At 47.1% G+C, this 16,716-nt stretch overlaps 1 protein-coding gene across 2 annotated transcripts in view; it reads left to right on the top strand.

Annotated features, from left to right (window-relative positions):
• PRKCA (protein kinase C alpha) overlaps positions 1–16,716 on the top strand; it is a 386,444-nt gene that overhangs the window by 90,080 nt on the left and 279,648 nt on the right. The window contains exon 1 of one of the 2 annotated variants that reach the window (XM_032429407.1): positions 15,403–15,502. The exons of the other annotated variant lie outside the window; for it this stretch is intronic. The gene's annotated coding sequence lies outside the window, so the exon portion shown is untranslated. Of the gene's footprint in view, positions 1–15,402; positions 15,503–16,716 lie in introns of those variants that run through there. 2 annotated transcript variants of the gene reach the window in all.

Here is a 16,716-nt window from a genome sequence, read left to right as displayed (position 1 = left end):
AATCAACTAATATGGAATAAGGCTAAGAAAGATTTCTTCCAGATATCTTTAGAGAAGCATCATTTACATACAGTAATTGTTAGCCCGACTCAGGGACAGTCCCCTCAGGGATGCCACCTGCCAGGTCTGGTCACCACGTGTACTTTAAAGCAGGCTGTTTTTGAGGCTTTTAATGCATCCTGGTTTTCTTCTTGGGTAATCTGCAGTAATAATTACAGTTTACTTGAATGGCCTGCCCCCAGTTGAGAAACACAATCATTATGCAGTAAAAAATATTTACAGCACACTTGGAATTCCCGAATCTTACATGGATGGCTCTAATTAGACTGGGAGCACTTCTCTGGAGCTGAGTGTGTTTAAGAATTCAATCTGCCAAGTGCTGGTGAAGTCAGTTTTTCAAACAGCCGCATGCTGCCCCCATTCCACTGCAAACCCTCTGCTAGCCGCAGTGCACTTTAGCTAATAGAATCAAGTGCTTGTGTTTAAGTTTTTTATAAGAGCATAAAAGCCCTGTTTATTAAAACAATCCTCTTTGGCACTTTGTAGCATTAGGACAGTGCTGTCTTCACAGGAGCACAGGAAAGTTGTGAGCTCCAGCAGGGAAGCTGGAGAAGGAGGATCATTCTCTCCTGTTGTATGTCTTTGGGGGAAGCATCACTTCTTTCCTGAGTCAAGAGCTGTTTCTCAGCTTGCCCGGCGCACGTTGAGTTTCTTTCTGGCGAGAAGGAACAGCAAATATTCTGGAAATCAGCCATGATATTGTGCTTATGTAATATAAACTCCCATTCTTCTAGAAATTCACATGTTTCTCAAGCATTACGTGAAATAAGAATTAGTGGCAGGTCTTCTAAATGAACATTTGCAGAAGATCTATAAATGGATTTTGTCTTACTGCACCTGTGTGCAACATGAAGGCCTCGGCGATCTGTTTCTAACGCCCTTTCAATGTGGAAGAGTCTAGTAAAAGGCCCACTCACATGTGACTAAGCAGTGGTGATTGGTCCCATTGCTCGTAGGAACTGTATAACTTGCACTGGTTTTTGCGTTAACATAGCAGGTGCTTTGCTGAGTCACTGAACACTGTGGGGATCCTCCCTTTCCTGATTAATTCAGGGGAGTGGCATCCCTCCCACCTCTGTCCGCATTCACATGCGTCCTGCCTCGAAGCTATAACCACCCAGCCCTCACGCTGATGTTAACGCCACCCAGGTGTGCTGTGCTCACCTTCTGCGTGTGGTTGTTTTCTCTGTCCTGCCCACTCAGGCCAGGGCCTCCCATGGTGCTGTGATGAGTATTGCTATTTGCTGCTTATTCTGTGAAGGAAATGTGTCCACTTCCTATCAACCTATAGTTGGAGGCCTTTTGTTTTCCTTGTGAGAGGGTGTCTGCGATTGTTAGGGGGCAATTCCCCTGAAAAATCAGTTGAAGGTATATTCATAATACCTCCTAGGATGAGAAACATTAAGTTTCTGTGGCCTATTTACCTGATCCTGAAACTAAACAGTATTGCATGGAAAGTGATTGCAAGGGGCTCAGAAAAAAAGGGTTTTGTATCATCTTTCAAACCCAGTGATTCAAAGCATATTTGTGGGTCACCTGGCTGGCTCCGTTGGTAGAGCATGTGAGTCTTGATCTTGGGGTTGTAAGTTTAAGCCTCACATTGGGTGTGTGGAGTATCCTTAAAAAGTATACGTATATTTGTTTGCATGTAACTTAAGCTTTTGAAAGCCCTGAGGTATCTGTGGTAGGTTAATCCTAACGTAAAGGTTGTTAGTTTGCAGGAGCAAGAATGGTCTAAAGGATTCTCAGAGGTGGTGTGATTCAGGAGGAGGAAGGGGACTCCTGTGCACCAGGCCTGGTGTCCCTCACACCTGTTTCAGTCCTTACAGGGACTCTGAGGGACTCCTGGCCCGAGCTGTGCGGATGAAGAATCTCAGTGTGCTCGGTCACCATGCAGCCCAAGTGGGCTAGGAGAGAGTCAAACCCAGATCTCCCAGGGCTGTTTGACTACGTTTTCTGTGTGTGTCAGCCTTGGAAAGTGAAGATGAAATTACTTGGAGACGAGGACCTTGCAGGCTGGAACGGCAGCAAGAGTGCGAGTATAGAAGAAGGGAACGTGAGCCGGGCCGTGTGACAACAGTGGGTGGACGCGTCCTACTGTAGAGGCTTGGTGTAGGGTTTGGGAAGGAAAGGCTAGCAGAAGGTCAGACCCGAGTGTAGACGGAGGAGGTGGTCTTCATTGGCTCACAGAGCTTTTGTAGGCATTTGAGGAGGGATGCTAGGACAGCTGCCAAGCCGTGTTCTGCCATAAAGGTCAGTCAGGGCACATTATGCCAAGTAAACCAGACAGGAGCAAGGTTTCAGGTAGTGTCCATGGACCAGGTGTGTGGTGATGGCCCAGGCTTGAGAGGTGGTAGGGCAAACAGCGAATGAAGAGGTAGAAGGTTTGAGTGGTTACAAGACTCGGAGTGGAAGATGATCGTAGGCGCTGCGTGTTAGCTCTCAACCCAGTAACCTTCCCCTTCCTCTGTGTGGGCAGAGCCCAGGTGTGGGTGGGTGGAGGGAGCCCAACCCTTGCCCATGTGACTCTAGTAAGTCCTGACTGGTCTCGGACCATCATGGGAATCCCGTTAAGGGTTGGGCATGTGATTCCTGTCAGACAGGTTGGCTTCTGATGAAGATTTCCTTAGCCTAAAAAGGGATACAAGGAAGAAGCCATTTCTGCATCTGTGGGATGTCACCATGTATCTGTCCATGTGTCTCTTGGAGTTGTGGTGGCCATCTTGTGGCCACGAGGAGAGCTCGTTTTCTTAAATGGCAAAGCAAAAGGTGGAGGGAAATAGGGCCTTTGTATGTGGTTGAGTGGCTGAATTAACCAACCCTGGGATCTCTCTACCTCAATCCTTCCTTGTTTTGTAAGATAAATAATTGTTATTGTTTACAGCAGGGGTTGGCAAATGATGGCTCATGGGCCACCCACCACCTGTTTTGTTTTGTTTTGTTTTTGGTAAATTTTGTTGGAACATAGCAGTGCCCATTTGTTCACATATTGTCTGGCTGCTTTTGCATTGTAACGTCAGAGTTGGGTAGTTGCGGAAGAGAATATGTGGTTCCTAAAATACATGCTACGTGGCCCTTCAGAGAAAAGGGTATTGACCCCCTAGTTTAAACCATTTTGAGTTAGGTTTTCTCTTTGCAGCCAAGGATGCTTCCATAAAGATGCAGGCCTTATTTTGTTCACATTAACTGGAGATCATTGTGTAGACAAGGGTTTTGTAGGTCAAATGTGTGGTCAGGACTAAAGATAGGCATTTGGGAGTCAGCACACCGTAGAAACCAAGTAGGAAAGAGTTTCTAAGAATGATTAGTCATTAATGTCAAGTTCAGATTGGTCACAGTTGCAAAAGAGCAGGAGTGGTAAAGAGTGGGAGCTAGATTCTTAAAGGGAATTGATAGGAAGAAAGGGCCAAAAGGTAGATTAGTTTATTGTTATAAATTAAAATAAAAGATCCAGACATTTCAACTGTCAAAGTAAGACCTATTTTGATGGTCTTAGATATGAAAATTAATGTTTAATCCGATGTCCCAGACAGGGAAAAAGTTATTTCTGGAGCCTCTGATTCCTGCTCCTGCCTCCTCCTCTGTGGTACTGAGCAAAGAGCTAATGAATACATGAGACCCTCAGTTTAAGACTGACTGGTGACCCTTCTGTGATCTTTCCTTGCCATGACTAAGACCATCTTCCTGCAGTCATGGCCCAGCTCATTATTGGCTTTGACAGATCCCACTCACTGGCTGATGCCACTGTGAGCCCGTTGGTGCTCAGGTGCTGGAGTCAACAGGGGTAGAGAAACCTGATCTGATGTCAGGGATGTATGATCAGAAGGTGAATCCGTAGGCCATTGCACGAAGCAATGATTTTTAGCAAAGGCGTTGAGCTGTCTTCAAAATGCTAATGAACAGGTGAGATGAGATGTCACAGGAAGACAGCCGGAGCCAAGGATGACTTATTTGATCACTTTGGTGGAGGCTGGAGGGGGAAGGTTGAGATTGGTATCACATCCGCATTCAGGGGAAACTGCACAAGACATTTCAAAAAAGAAGATATTCCAGAAAAATTGAGAACTTCCAAGAGGAAGGCTTCTATTAGCAATAGATACTTAATTTTGATGAGACTGGGAGTAGGGGATCATTGAAGATGTGATGGCGAAGTTAGACTTTTGCTGAAGCTTGCACCTTCTAAAGACTTTGGAGCCATTCATGTACTTTGAATTAGCTGGAAGTTTTATATCAAACTGTCTTTTTAAAAAAGATGTAGTTTGAAGGTCTTTGGGGGAAAGATTTTTGCTCCTGGGAGATTTTTGGGATTTGTTTCTGGCTCTTCTGCCAGGCCCAAACTCCTTGAGAGTAGGGACTATGTCTGATTTTGGTCAGGTAACATTGGCATAGTTCTTGGTATATGGTAGGTGCTCCATCCATAAGTATTGAAAAAATGCTGTACTCCTGATTTTACAGGACTTCTACTTTAAGATGCCCCTGTCTGTCTAGCTCCATGTAGTAGTAACATCTTCCAGAATGAAAATTCACAGCCTAGCTTTGACACTCTTTGGTTTCATGAACGTGATAAATGTGTGTGTATGGGTCCATTGGGTCTTACCATCTTTCCATTTCTTCCTCATAATCTGGGGATATTTAATGTATGAAATGGGTTTCTGGAAACAGAACTTGAATTTATATCCTTACGGCTCTAGGAAATAAGGATGTTCTATCTTACTATGATATGATTTGTGGTTATCATTTAAGAACCAGTGAGCAGTAAATGAGAGGTTGCATGTACATGGTATAGGTGGGGCTGGGAAGTGATCTCCGGGGTGGCTGCCTCAGTCCATTTACTTTCCAGATGAGGAAAGAATGTTAACTTCCTCACCCAAGGTCTGGCTGCTGATAATTTTTTTTTATGGAAGGAAGCTGTCACCTATCCTCGTCCCTTCTCTCCTTATTGGAACCACGTACCCATCTCCCCTGCTTCCACCTCAACCCTTCACCTCCCTGCAAGGTGTAGGCGAGGTAGAGCGGAGTCCGTCTTCATGAGTATATGTTGGATAGCAGAAGTAATGTGTCACAGATGGGAAAGAACTACGAGCATGTTGGTGGGTAGGTTGTATCTGATTTCTTGCTTGCTTTTAAGATCATTTTCTAAAGTGAAATTTTAAACAGATTTGGGGACTGTGAATACAATTCTGTACTTCATATTTGTGGCCAGCATCTCTTTGGGCTGTAGGATAGAATGTTCTTTCTCTGCATCCTTCAAGGACCCATGAGCTACACTTTACGTAAAGATAAACATACAGATGTACATACCTATATTCTTTTGCACAGTCTCTGAATTCTACAGGGAGCTAGCCAGCCCTCATCTTCTTACTGTTATGGTTTCTGATTCAGGCTTTGGGTGAAATTCATGCAGAAAGAAAATTCGCCTTCCTCATGACAAGTCCCTTGAGCTTCTAGGCTTTGGGGTGCAGCATCAGATACGGGGACAGAGTGTAATATCCAGTCCACCAGCACGAGCTGATGTAGCCTCAGCCTCCCAGCAGCCTTCACAGAGATCCCCCACCATGTCTCAGGTCCCAGGAAATTGGGCTGCAGAAGAGCCAGCATCTTCCAGGTGTGGTCAAACCATGTTTAGACTCATGATGAGCCAACTGAGGCATCTGCCATGTCCCTATCTCCTCCTGCAGGGGATGAAGCCTGAATCTGGGACAGAGTGGGTCTTCAGGTGTTTGGGGGCGGGGGGTGCACTGATCCCAAGAAGGGTTCCATATTGGAGCTGATTCCAGATTTACCTCCAGTAGAGCTTGGTTTTCATCTACGGTCTGGAGCGCTTGCAGAGACAAAGTGAACTTAAGCCTCCCTACCATTACTCTTTGGCTTTTGCCCACACGGAAGTGAAGGTGGGCTTCTGGAGACTTGCTGGGGGCACAAGGAAACGACCAAGTGATTGAGACCGAAGTCGAAGACGGCTGCTTTAGGTCCAGGCTCCCAGGGGCATCGCTTGATCACTGTTGTTCGCGTCTGTTCTTTTTCATTTTACCTTCCAGGCAGAGAGGAAAGGTCCAGCTTGCTGACTGGCCCAGGGCTTTCCAAGGAAATCTCGGGACCCAACGAGAAGCGGAATGTTAATTTGCTTCACAGGGTGAGCCCGCTTTGTGGAGCAGGGTCTGGGCCCGGGTTCCTAATGAAATCACAGCCGGCCCTCCTTGTTCACCCTGGAAAACGTATTCCTGTTTATGTACCACTAATAACTAGTTTTTGGAATGCTGAGTTTCTTCTCCTAATTGTCCACTAATTTGTCCTCTTCCTGATGGGGGGGAACGATAATGTATTTGAAGTCACCATTGCTTTTTGGGCGACTGGGTTTATTGTTTTTGATACTTTCAGATATTTCAGACATGGACCTTTTAAATGCTTTATGTGGTGCAATATTCATATTTATTAGGGCCATTTAATAGCATATGTAAATGAGTTCAGTGCAGCTGTGCTGGACAATAGTCATGGAAATGAATTCATTTTGTTGATTTTTTTTTTTTCCCCCTTTGATACTGGAGATCTTTATATATTTTTCTTAATGGAACAGACCAGGGTCTTCAGGAAAGGCGACTCATGTTTTTCTTTGCCTGCAGGGAAACCATTTGAGTTTCATTGTTCTTTACGGGTCCTGACCCACGCTGGTCAGAATGAAATTGATTACATCAGAAATATTTTTGCAAGTTTTGTCTCTGCTCTCTGGAGGCCTGCAGAGAAAACTTTGCTCCGGATAGCTGTGGTTTACCCCCCAGAACACCAGGACCTTCACGTTTTCCGTAATGACTCCCTTCTCCCTCTTGGATCACCCTGGAGTTCCTTCTGAAACAGAATCCAGGACTAAATGGAGTTGCTTCCTGAGTGGGATGGGTACGGAGTTCAAGTTTCCAGAGGCCTGGTGTATCTCCCCTGGTTACCAGCTTCTTCCCTCTGCTGCATAGCCCTCGCTGCTTTTCATCTTCGGTGAGCATGGTGTATTAGAACGAAATCCAGAACAAAGCTACGTGGGCACTGGGTCAAGCTGAGGACCTGTCTGGTGGCACACCAATGACTATCTTTCCCACATCCTCCTGCTTTCTCCTTTGTGCAGCGATTCAGCATTTCCAAAGCCCTTCTGAGTCACTCCCTTGTGCCATCCTTAGAAATGTGCCCCGAAAGGCAGGTGAATATGTTTTTAGGATTCACGTTCAAGCAGCCACCACCCCAATATTGGAAGCACTAAAAGGTGGATTTACTCATGTGAGTAAGGAGAGCTTCACCATGTAGACTGTTGCTCTGAGACCAGCTGGGAGCTGATCCTATAAAGGATTTTGGGAAAGCATGGAATAAGGGACTGGGCAGGCCTTGGGAGGTGGGAGTGTAGTAGACGTTAGCTGTCAAGGTCATGTGGGTGAGCTTGCTCTTGGCCTCCTGACAAGAACATGGCAATGTCAGGAGTGGTGTGCACTGGTGCTGAGCTGTCAGGGATCCGTTAAACTGGTGGTTTCTTGTTGCCATGACTACAGATCAGGTTTCCCCCCCCCTTTTCTTCTCCCACATCCCCTCCCCCCCTCCTCTCCCCTTTTGGTGTTTTCTCGGACAAAGCTGTAGGAGAGACCCTCCTGGAAAGTCTTCCCTATAGTGACTCCTTCTCCTTCCTGAGATTTCATTTGCAGGGATCTGACTTTTCATTGCCCCGAATAAGCGAGAGCACTAAGGCTTAGGGAGGTCATGTGGCTTTCCCAGGTTCCCATAGTTGGTCAACAGGAGCAGGTAGTCCTTGTCAGTTCGCTAGATGGTTAGTGTCGTGATGCCAGGGACTGTGCCGTGATCACGTGGGTCTCTGCAGAGGCTCTCTCACAGTAGGTGTGCAGTAGATGTTTGTTGAATTAATAAAGTGAGTTTGCCAGTGCCTATGAGGGTCAGATTTTCTACAAACCTGGGACCAGTCACTGCTGATGCGCATTACAATCCGCATGTTCTGTACCTTGCTGTAGGTGATAAGCCAAGCAGGCTGTAAGGTGTAAGATAATGCAGTTGGGATGCCCAAAGCAAGGCTCTGGTGTATGTGATTACCGTGGAGGAAGGTGGCCACCTAGAATGAAGAATTCCTCCTAATTTTGGATAGATCCTTACTACTATTTTTTTTTTTTTTTTAAATCAAAAGGAACTGTAGAGATTAAATGTTCCAATAAGCAGGATGCTTTCAAGAGGCTGTGAGTAAATCTGTGTGTGTATGTTCCCAGTAGTATGTGCCCTGGAGGAAACCGAGGAGCCCGGAGCTTCCCCTCAGCCCTAGCTCCGGGCCCTTGAGGCATGTCGTAATGAAATTACCTGCACAGAAGTTCCCTATAAACAACAGCCAAGAGCAGCCACTCTCCCTGTTGAGTTCTTGCGAGCCTCTCGTCTCTTCTCTGAGACACCAGGTGAGCTTTCTTGTTCCAAACACGAGCAGCTGAAGGAGAACAAGGAGGGGCCATGAGATCTTCTAGCCCAAAGGTTCAGCCAGACTTTCACATCCAAGACACCTGGGGAGTGTTTTCAAAACCTCTGACTCAGGACCTCCCGCGGTGAGGCTGGGCGCGCTGAGTTCTTTGCAGTACCTTCCCGAGGACCTGGTACCCTCATAAATGGGCTCTGTTCTAGTCTAGCTCCGTTGATTTGTGGAGGGAGCAAGCGGGGTGCATGTGGTGGATTTCCTGGTGCAGGAACAGCGGAGCTGCTCTTTGTCTCCAAACCAAGCTTTTCGGGGGCTCTTGTAGCCATCCTGGGCTTGGTAGAAGCCGGCAGAGCTGAGGGGACAAATGAGCCTGTTTCAGCCTGAGCCTTGGAGCAGTGTGAATGGGAGACAAGATAGTTGCTGTTCCTTAATCTGTACGACAGCTTTGCTTTGTCCCCATGGACAATGGCTGTGTTGTCCCAATCTTCATCCCTTGATGGGGGCTGTCTGTTTAGGGGACTGGCTTGCAGTGTGTATGGAAGCCAGCGCCTCGGCACTGGATTTTATAAGGTGTTTATCAAATGCAGTTTGTGTAGGCCTTGGTAGACATCACAGGCCTCAGAGTGCCGAATAAAAGGAAATCATTGGCTTTAAAATGACTTTTGCAAGGCAGATGATGTGTTGATCTTACAGGCCCTGTCCATGCGTGAGCAGGGGGAGTGCAGAAGCAGGAGAGCCCTCTTCACTGCAGGTACTCCTGCTGAAACTGTCCCAGCCAAGCTCCCCAGTTCTGTCCAGGGCTCTGGCATCGTGACCATTTCCCCCTTTGGTGGTTGTGGAGTGCAGAACCAGATTTGTCGATGCTGCTCTGCTCCCAGGGAGGCCCCTGAGGATAGCTTTGGAATCAGATGGTCCAGGCTTCAGCTCTATAGTTGGTTAGCTGTGTGGACCCGGACGGGTGGCTTACCTTCTCTGTGCCTTGGTAAAATCGTGGCCCCCCGTCGTCCTAAAAATCCCTCAGTTATAAGGATACTACCTACCTCGTGAAGTTGGTGGGATTAAGGTGCAATAATGTCAAGGGCTTAGCGCGTTTCTGGAACACAGTAATTGTTCATTTAGTGTTAGCAAAACCACCACTGGCAAGAAACTCAAGCTCAAATATCTGCATTATTTCTGGCTCCCAATCTTGACTTTTTGGTTTATCCATATTTTTCCTGGTGCTGATTTTCAAATTTATTTGTATTTTGCTGTTTTTTTTTTTTTTTTTTTTTTTTTTTTTAAAGATTTTATTTATTAATTTGACAGAGAGAGACACAGCGAGAGAGGGAACACAAGCAAGGGGAGTGGGAGAGGGAGAAGCAGGCCTCCTGCTGAGCAGGGAGCCCGATGCGGGACTCGATCCCAGGACCCTGGGATCATGACCTGAGCCGAAGGCAGACGCTTAACGACTGAGCCACCCAGGCGCCCTGTATTTTGCTGTTTGAATTGTTTGTATTCACATCATGTGTGGGTGAAATTAAAATAAATGGAAATGCCAGCCTTTTGTCATGGAGTCCAGAGTGCTTGAATTCAGAATAAGATTTTCCTGAGCATAAGGGTGCAGATGGGCTAGTACCGTCTTGAGCTTTTGGCCCGAGCACATGTCCTGACCTCCTGTCCTGGGACTCTTGCCTAAGTGTGTACCCCTTCTTGTTCCTGTTTCTTCCTTAAGGTCTTGGAGCCTTACCTCGCTGGATGGACTTTCTAGCATAGACAGTTTTTCTTCTACTTTTTCAAGTGCAGTGTATTTTTTTTTTTTTAAGATTTTATTTATTTATTTGACAGACACAGTGAGAAAGGGAACACAAGCAGGGGGAGTGGGAGAGGGAGAAACAGGCCTCCTGCTGAGCAGGGAGCCCGATCCCAGGACCCTGAGATCATGACCTGAGCCAAAGGCAGACGCTTAAGACTGAGCCACCCAGGCGCCCCAAGTGCAGTGTATGTTGTCAAAAAGCCCAAAATGTTGTGATAATAAGGCTTGTTGGTATTCCTTAAAATTGGCAATGTGTCATCTTGGTGTGATGGCGCACATGCGCTGTATCCTGATGAACAGCTGTAGATGCTCACGGCCAGAGGACCACACATGCCACCTACGAGGGGTAACTGTCCTAGTAAAAAAAGACCTAGACTATTAGCACTGGACCAGGCTCTTGGAGAGGGAAAGGTGAAGTACAAAAGAACAGTCTGCAAGCTCAATGGGGGAAAATGTTAAATTGGGGAAAGATCAGGGAGTAGAAAAAGGGAATGTGAAAAGATGTATTTCATCCAGTACACGTGAACCACAAAGCCCATGGAATGGATTTCACGAGCAAGGATGGAAGACGTTTTAGGAGTGGGGGACTCTGAGCTGGATCTTGAAGAAAAAATGGATTGCTTTTTAGAGAAAAGTGGCACGTGTTGAGAATGAAGGTTTGGCATGACCACCCCGCAGGACCCCGGCTCTGAAGTTAGCAGGGAGGCGAGCAGGGGAGGGCTGAGTGAGAAGGCACGAAGGTTCGTCGTCTCAGGGGCAGGGAAATCCTTGCAGCTCCTTGAGGGAGCGCTGTGAAGCAGATCAAGGCCGCATGTGCTGGAATGTTCCCACCAGATGGGAATGAGCGGGAAGCTGCCTGGGCAGTGCAGGAGGGAACGGATGCTGGCTGGGCTGCTGGCTGTGGGAAGGTGAGGCCACGTGTGCGGACATGGGGGAATAGTCATCAGGATTTGTTCAAAAACTAAAGAACCGAGGGAAGAGAAATTCAAGTCTGCAGAGCTTGAGGCCAGCATGGATGGCATGGGTTTTGAATGAAGATCACGTGAAAGCTGGAAAGAACTTGCAGTGGGAAATCCTTCACGGTCCTCATAAGAGCTGAGGTGGTCTGCATCCCTGGTTCAAAGTTTGGACTCGGGACTCCACCTGCCTGGGTTCAACTCCCAGTGCTACCTAGACTAGCTGTGCAATTTTGGCCCCATTTTCCTGTTTTACTTTCCTCACAAAATGGGGATGGTAATAGCACCTACCTCATAAGGTGGCTGTGAGGATTTAAATGAGTGAGCATAAGATGTGTGGAACGGTGCTTGGCATGGAGTGAGCACTCAGTGAATGTCAGTGCTGTATTACTGTTAGTATCCATCATATTGAAATCAGACCGTAGGTGTGAGGTCAGATGGAGGGCTGAGGATGAGACATCTAGAGCTGGGAGATGCAGATGACCGAACTCTGAGAAAAAAGGATCTTCTCAGTGGAGTGAGCGCAGAGGTTGGTATATGGAGGACCAGGGCAAGTAGAGATCAGCATGGTGCCTTGGGGAAGACCCCTGTGGATTAGTGGGAGGATAACGTGGAATCCAAGATGGGCAGTGAATAACAGGAGAATTAGGCAAATCAAGAGACTGTTGTCATGGAAACCAAGGAAGAAGAGAGTGTGTGTTTTTTTCTGTGAAGATGTCATCCAAATCAGATACGTTGAGGATTGAGCGTAAATTGAGGGGGGAGAACACGTACCACTGATTAGGCCTAGATACTGTTAAAGATGTTAACGCAGTTCAGTTCTGAGATAATTTAGAAGCCAAGTTCAAGGGATAGAAGAAGCAGGATAGGAGAGGATGGGAAAAATGGTGAGTGGCGTATGGAGGAGGCAGAGTGAGCGAATGCAGCCCCCTACTTCCCCATGAGATAGCGGAGTATTTTGAAAGACAGTTGGAAAGCAACGAATAGAAGGCAAGACATCAGGAACACAAGTGCAGGAGGGAGTAAATGCAAGCCTCCAGGGAGGGACTTGGCAGCATGATGCGCCCACAGGAAGAAGGAAAGCTCGAGCAGGTGAAAAGAGCCCTCTTGTCCAAAATGCGGGAAGGGAGTGCAGGTGTGGAGGGATATGGGGAGGCACAGGCCTGTAAACTGTTTTGTTTTTTTTTTTTTTAAAGATTTTATTTGACAGTGAGAGACACAGCGAGAGAGGGAACACAAGCAGGGGGAGTGGGAGAGGGAGAAGCAGGCCTCCTGCGGGGCAGGGAGCCCGATGTGGGGCTCCATGCGGGGCTCAATCCCAGGACCCCGGGATCATGACCTGAGCCGAAGGCAGATGCTCAACGACTGAGCCACCCAGGCACCCTGTAAACTGGTTTTCTTGATGGGGGGTAAATACAACTTTGACCTGTGTGAATAATGTGCTGCTTGAACCTTAAACTTCTAGTTTTTTACTTTTTTTTTTTTTTTGCAAAAGATAAATTTCTTATTCATGATGCTTATTCATAATCATTCGTAAGCTTATTTGCTTATTCACAATTCTAGGCACTGGGGAAGAAGTGAGTTGAGTTTAATAGCTTTTATTTTAGAGGTCATTTCTACTAGAAAACGTAAGTTTGGAAACCAGCTCACAAAGGGATTTCCCTGTTCACACTGTCAGATGCCTTGTCTGTTGGCTGGAAAAGTGTCCCGTGGCTAGAGGCCCTGCTTGCTCGGCAGTCCCCAGAGCAGGGACAGGTGAGGATTAGGCTACCCTAGGGTAGCTTGGTCAAGATGCTGTGAATCCCAGAAGTGGGCAGTCCTCTTACGGTTTCTTTTTCCATCTTGAAATAGAAGAGCCAGGTGGGATAATGCCATAGTCAGCCCAGACCCACCTCGGTGACCTCACCTCCGTCTCTGCTTCATTTGTGGAAAACCCTTCATCTCTCAGTCCTTGCAAAGAACTGGCTCTTGTCTTTAAATAGCCTCTAACAGGTTCCCTTCATATTTGGACATCATGATTAAAGCAAGTGATTTTACAACTGCACAGCAGGCTTCTAGATGAAGTGCTGCTGTGCCATTTATATGGGTTCTTGGGAGTGGGGGAAAGAGAAAGCAAATGCCCAAACCCACAAAGAGGACAAGGAGCAGGGTTTCGGACAGGGTTTAGGTGGCAGCAGAGCCGAGGGGTGTCCTCCTCTCAGCATGATGCGGCTTGAGAAGAGCCCAGGGCTTTGGAGGATGTGGCGACCTCAGGATCCTGTGCTCGCATGGCAGCAAGGATCCTGAGGCATTTCCTTCTTTCTGGCTCTCCATCGGCAGCGCAGCTCTGCAGGCAAAAGGCAGGTTGAAGTTTGAGCGTTTCGATGCCTCAGGCTGCTGGTAGCTCCAATAATTCCCACTGGACGCTGCCTGGACATGTGTTCTTATGGAATGATCCCAAATCTGTAAACATCCAGTTGAACTGTTTCCTGGCAGCAAAAAAGCTCAAAGGAAGCACTTGAGAGAGGAAGCAACTTGTCTGAACTTTGCTCATATGTGGGAAGTCATTCTTCTCGAACCCGGTACTTCAGTGAGACCAGACCCAGAAGAGAAGATTCAGGGGAGAACAGAGAAGTAAACATCCCCTCTTAATAATGGTAGTAATTGCCACTGTTGTGCTTGGGGGCAGTAGCTGGCCTTTGGTGAGGGCCTCGGTGTGTAAAGCATTTTGCTCAGCACCTATACTTTGTGTCTGCTTTGGAACCATTCAGCCCTTGCAACAACTTGTAATAAATTAGATACTGCTATACCCACAGCTTGATAGGTGAAAAAATTGTGTTGCTCCTGTCCTGTAGACACGTGGCCTTGGCTGGCTTCGTGCTGTCAGGTTCCCAAGTGCATTCTCTTAGGCAGCGAAGTGGTTCTTACGGGGCCGTTCTCTGTCCTTTCACGTTCGTGCTTCAAAGTTTGAGATCCTTTGCCATTGAGGTCTGTGGAAGCCTGCAGTTGCAAGACTTGAGCACCGGGCTTCCTGCTGATCTGCCTCTCTGTCAGAGAATGTGATAAGCCTTGGTGCCCACAATTTTTTGCTGGTGTTCTTTTTGGCGAGAAGCACCATTGTTTATCACTTGACAAGAAAGCCTTTCATGTATTTGACCTGAAGGACCTGATGAGCAGAGGCAGAAAAAGGGAATCAGCATTGCCATCTTTTAAAAAGTAAAAGAAGGGTTTTGTGGGGTTTTTTTTGCCATCCCTCCCACACACCCTGGAAATCACATAATTAGCCCAACAGCCTTCTTCTGCTGATGGATTTCCTAAATCACTTCCAGAAAGAACTTGGGTGGTATGTACGTCTCTTCTAAATAAGGGTCTTGTTTTTTTACCCTCTCCCAAAATGTTCATTTCCCACGAAATCCCAGAAACATTGACTCCTAAAATATTACAAGGCATTGGCTTCTAAGTGATTGCAACTACACTGAGTTCATAAGCTCAGATTTCTGCGGAGGTGAATAAGAGCTAAGAGTACGTGCAGGCCCCGCAGTTGTTAAGTGTCTTTGTGCCTCAGGGCTATGGGACAGAAAAGACTTCTGGTTCTCTGTAGCTGAAGAGGGTGGTGACCCACTGAGGCATATGGCTGTTTTTCATTCTTCAAATTTTTATCAACTTAGCTACTCTGGACCAATTCGGTTATGGAAGAAGTCAACAAATACTCAGCAAGTTCCCATTGTGTAAGTCCTGTGGGGTGGGGGGGGACTCTTCCCTCCTAGGATTGAGAGTTTAGCAGGGGGATGGACCTTGACCAGTAAGCCCCAAGACTTAGAGAAGCCCACCGACAAAGAGTGGCAATGAGCAGCACAAGGCGCTGAATGTGCAGACAACCTCCTCTGAGGCTGGTGGTCAAAGGGGGCTTTTGGGAGGCCTGGGCTTGCGGAATCCCAGACACCAACACTTGGAAGATCGGGGTGTTCCTAAGTTCACAACTCTGGCTGACTCCCCTTTCCCTATAGCAGAGGCAGAATGCTGTTCCCTGAGGGTGGAACCCTACTTCCCCTTTCTCTCCAAAGTCTGTTTCTGTATCTAAAAATGAACTGGAGCCCCATCTGTTTGCGGATTTTTTTTTTTTTTTTTTTGAAAACCCTTGAAATGTTTGTTATTTTTAATACAGCTTCATGTGACTCTTCTCATCTTAGAGAAGATGCTTCTCCTCTTCAGGTGGTCTAGCGAGCACGCTGGGGATCTGTAGCCCTTCCCCCTGGAAATGGAAGTAAAGCATCGGTGAGCAACCTTCTGAGGGAGGCGCAGTCGTAGCCGCTGGGCTGTTTTTTCCATAGCCTGTTGTCCTGTTGCCTGGATTTAATTCAGGGGAAGACAGAGCGCTTAATTCACGCTGAAGTGGCCTGTGAGCTCCGGTAACTAAGGCGGGTGTATATTTGTACCATAATCGATGCCGGTGGCGTGATCTCTGGGTGGTGGTTTTCTTAGAACGCTCACCACACTTCAAGTGCCTTTGGGAGGTGCTGAGTTGATGGTTGGAGGGACAGATATGTCACCCATCACTGTAACCCCAGGTTCCAGTTTAGCTTTATGGCCCCAATTTTGCCGATTTCTTACATGCCAGCGTGTTAGTTTCTCATGGCGTCCCTTCTCGGTCTAGCCCCTCAGCCAGTCTCCCTGCATCGGTCCCTGGACCCTTCTCCCCCACTCTCTTTCCACTCCACTGAGGGATTAAAACTCTCAGTCCCACTCCATGCTTCTGGCTTATCACTGAGAAGCTTTCTGTTGCTTTTTCAGGATGAAGTCCAGAATTCTGAGTGTGGACTACCAGGCCATGTGTCCTCTGATCCTGACTGTTCTCTGAAATCTTCATTCTCTCTCCCACACGAGTGTGCCCTCCTCCCTCCTCTCTGTCCCAGACCTTTCCTGGGCTGTTCCATTGCCCTTGAAGGCCCTTTCTGCCACAGCTCACTCAGTTAGCTCCTCCTCTTCCCCTTTATTTCCAGCTAGAACATTATTTATCTCTGAAGACTTTTCTTCGGACCCCAGATCACCTCTGGTCCCTTTCTGACTTACTTTCATATCACTCATACATTTTCTTCATCGTGTTCATCCTAGGTATGATATATTTAGTCTTAAAACTAGGTCATTCATACCTGTCTCTCTCATCAGACTGAAAGCTCAGTGTGGCCAGATGTTATTTATCTTGTCTCAGATTTACCTGTGAACCCCCACATTTAGCACTTACATAACTTTTTGGGGGTCACATACAGAATTGCGTGGCTGTGAGCAGTTCTTGGATCCCTGTTTGCATAAAAGTTGGTCATTTTCTCATTTTGGGGAAACCTACAATGCTAGCAGTTCTCCCCACCATCACCTTCAGGGGCTCACCTCACGTTAGGGTGCCACTTCCCCAGGGCAGTTCCACACACACAGTCTCATTAGACCTCTCAGAATTCCCACTGGTCGTTAGGAACTTTGTTGGACAAATGGCT

The sequence above is a fragment of the Phoca vitulina genome, unplaced genomic scaffold (genome assembly GCF_004348235.1).
Source record: "Phoca vitulina isolate PV1807 unplaced genomic scaffold, GSC_HSeal_1.0 scaffold41, whole genome shotgun sequence".
In the NCBI taxonomy this organism is placed as follows: Eukaryota; Metazoa; Chordata; class Mammalia; order Carnivora; family Phocidae; genus Phoca; species Phoca vitulina.
This window is presented reverse-complemented; position numbering and strand designations above follow the sequence as displayed.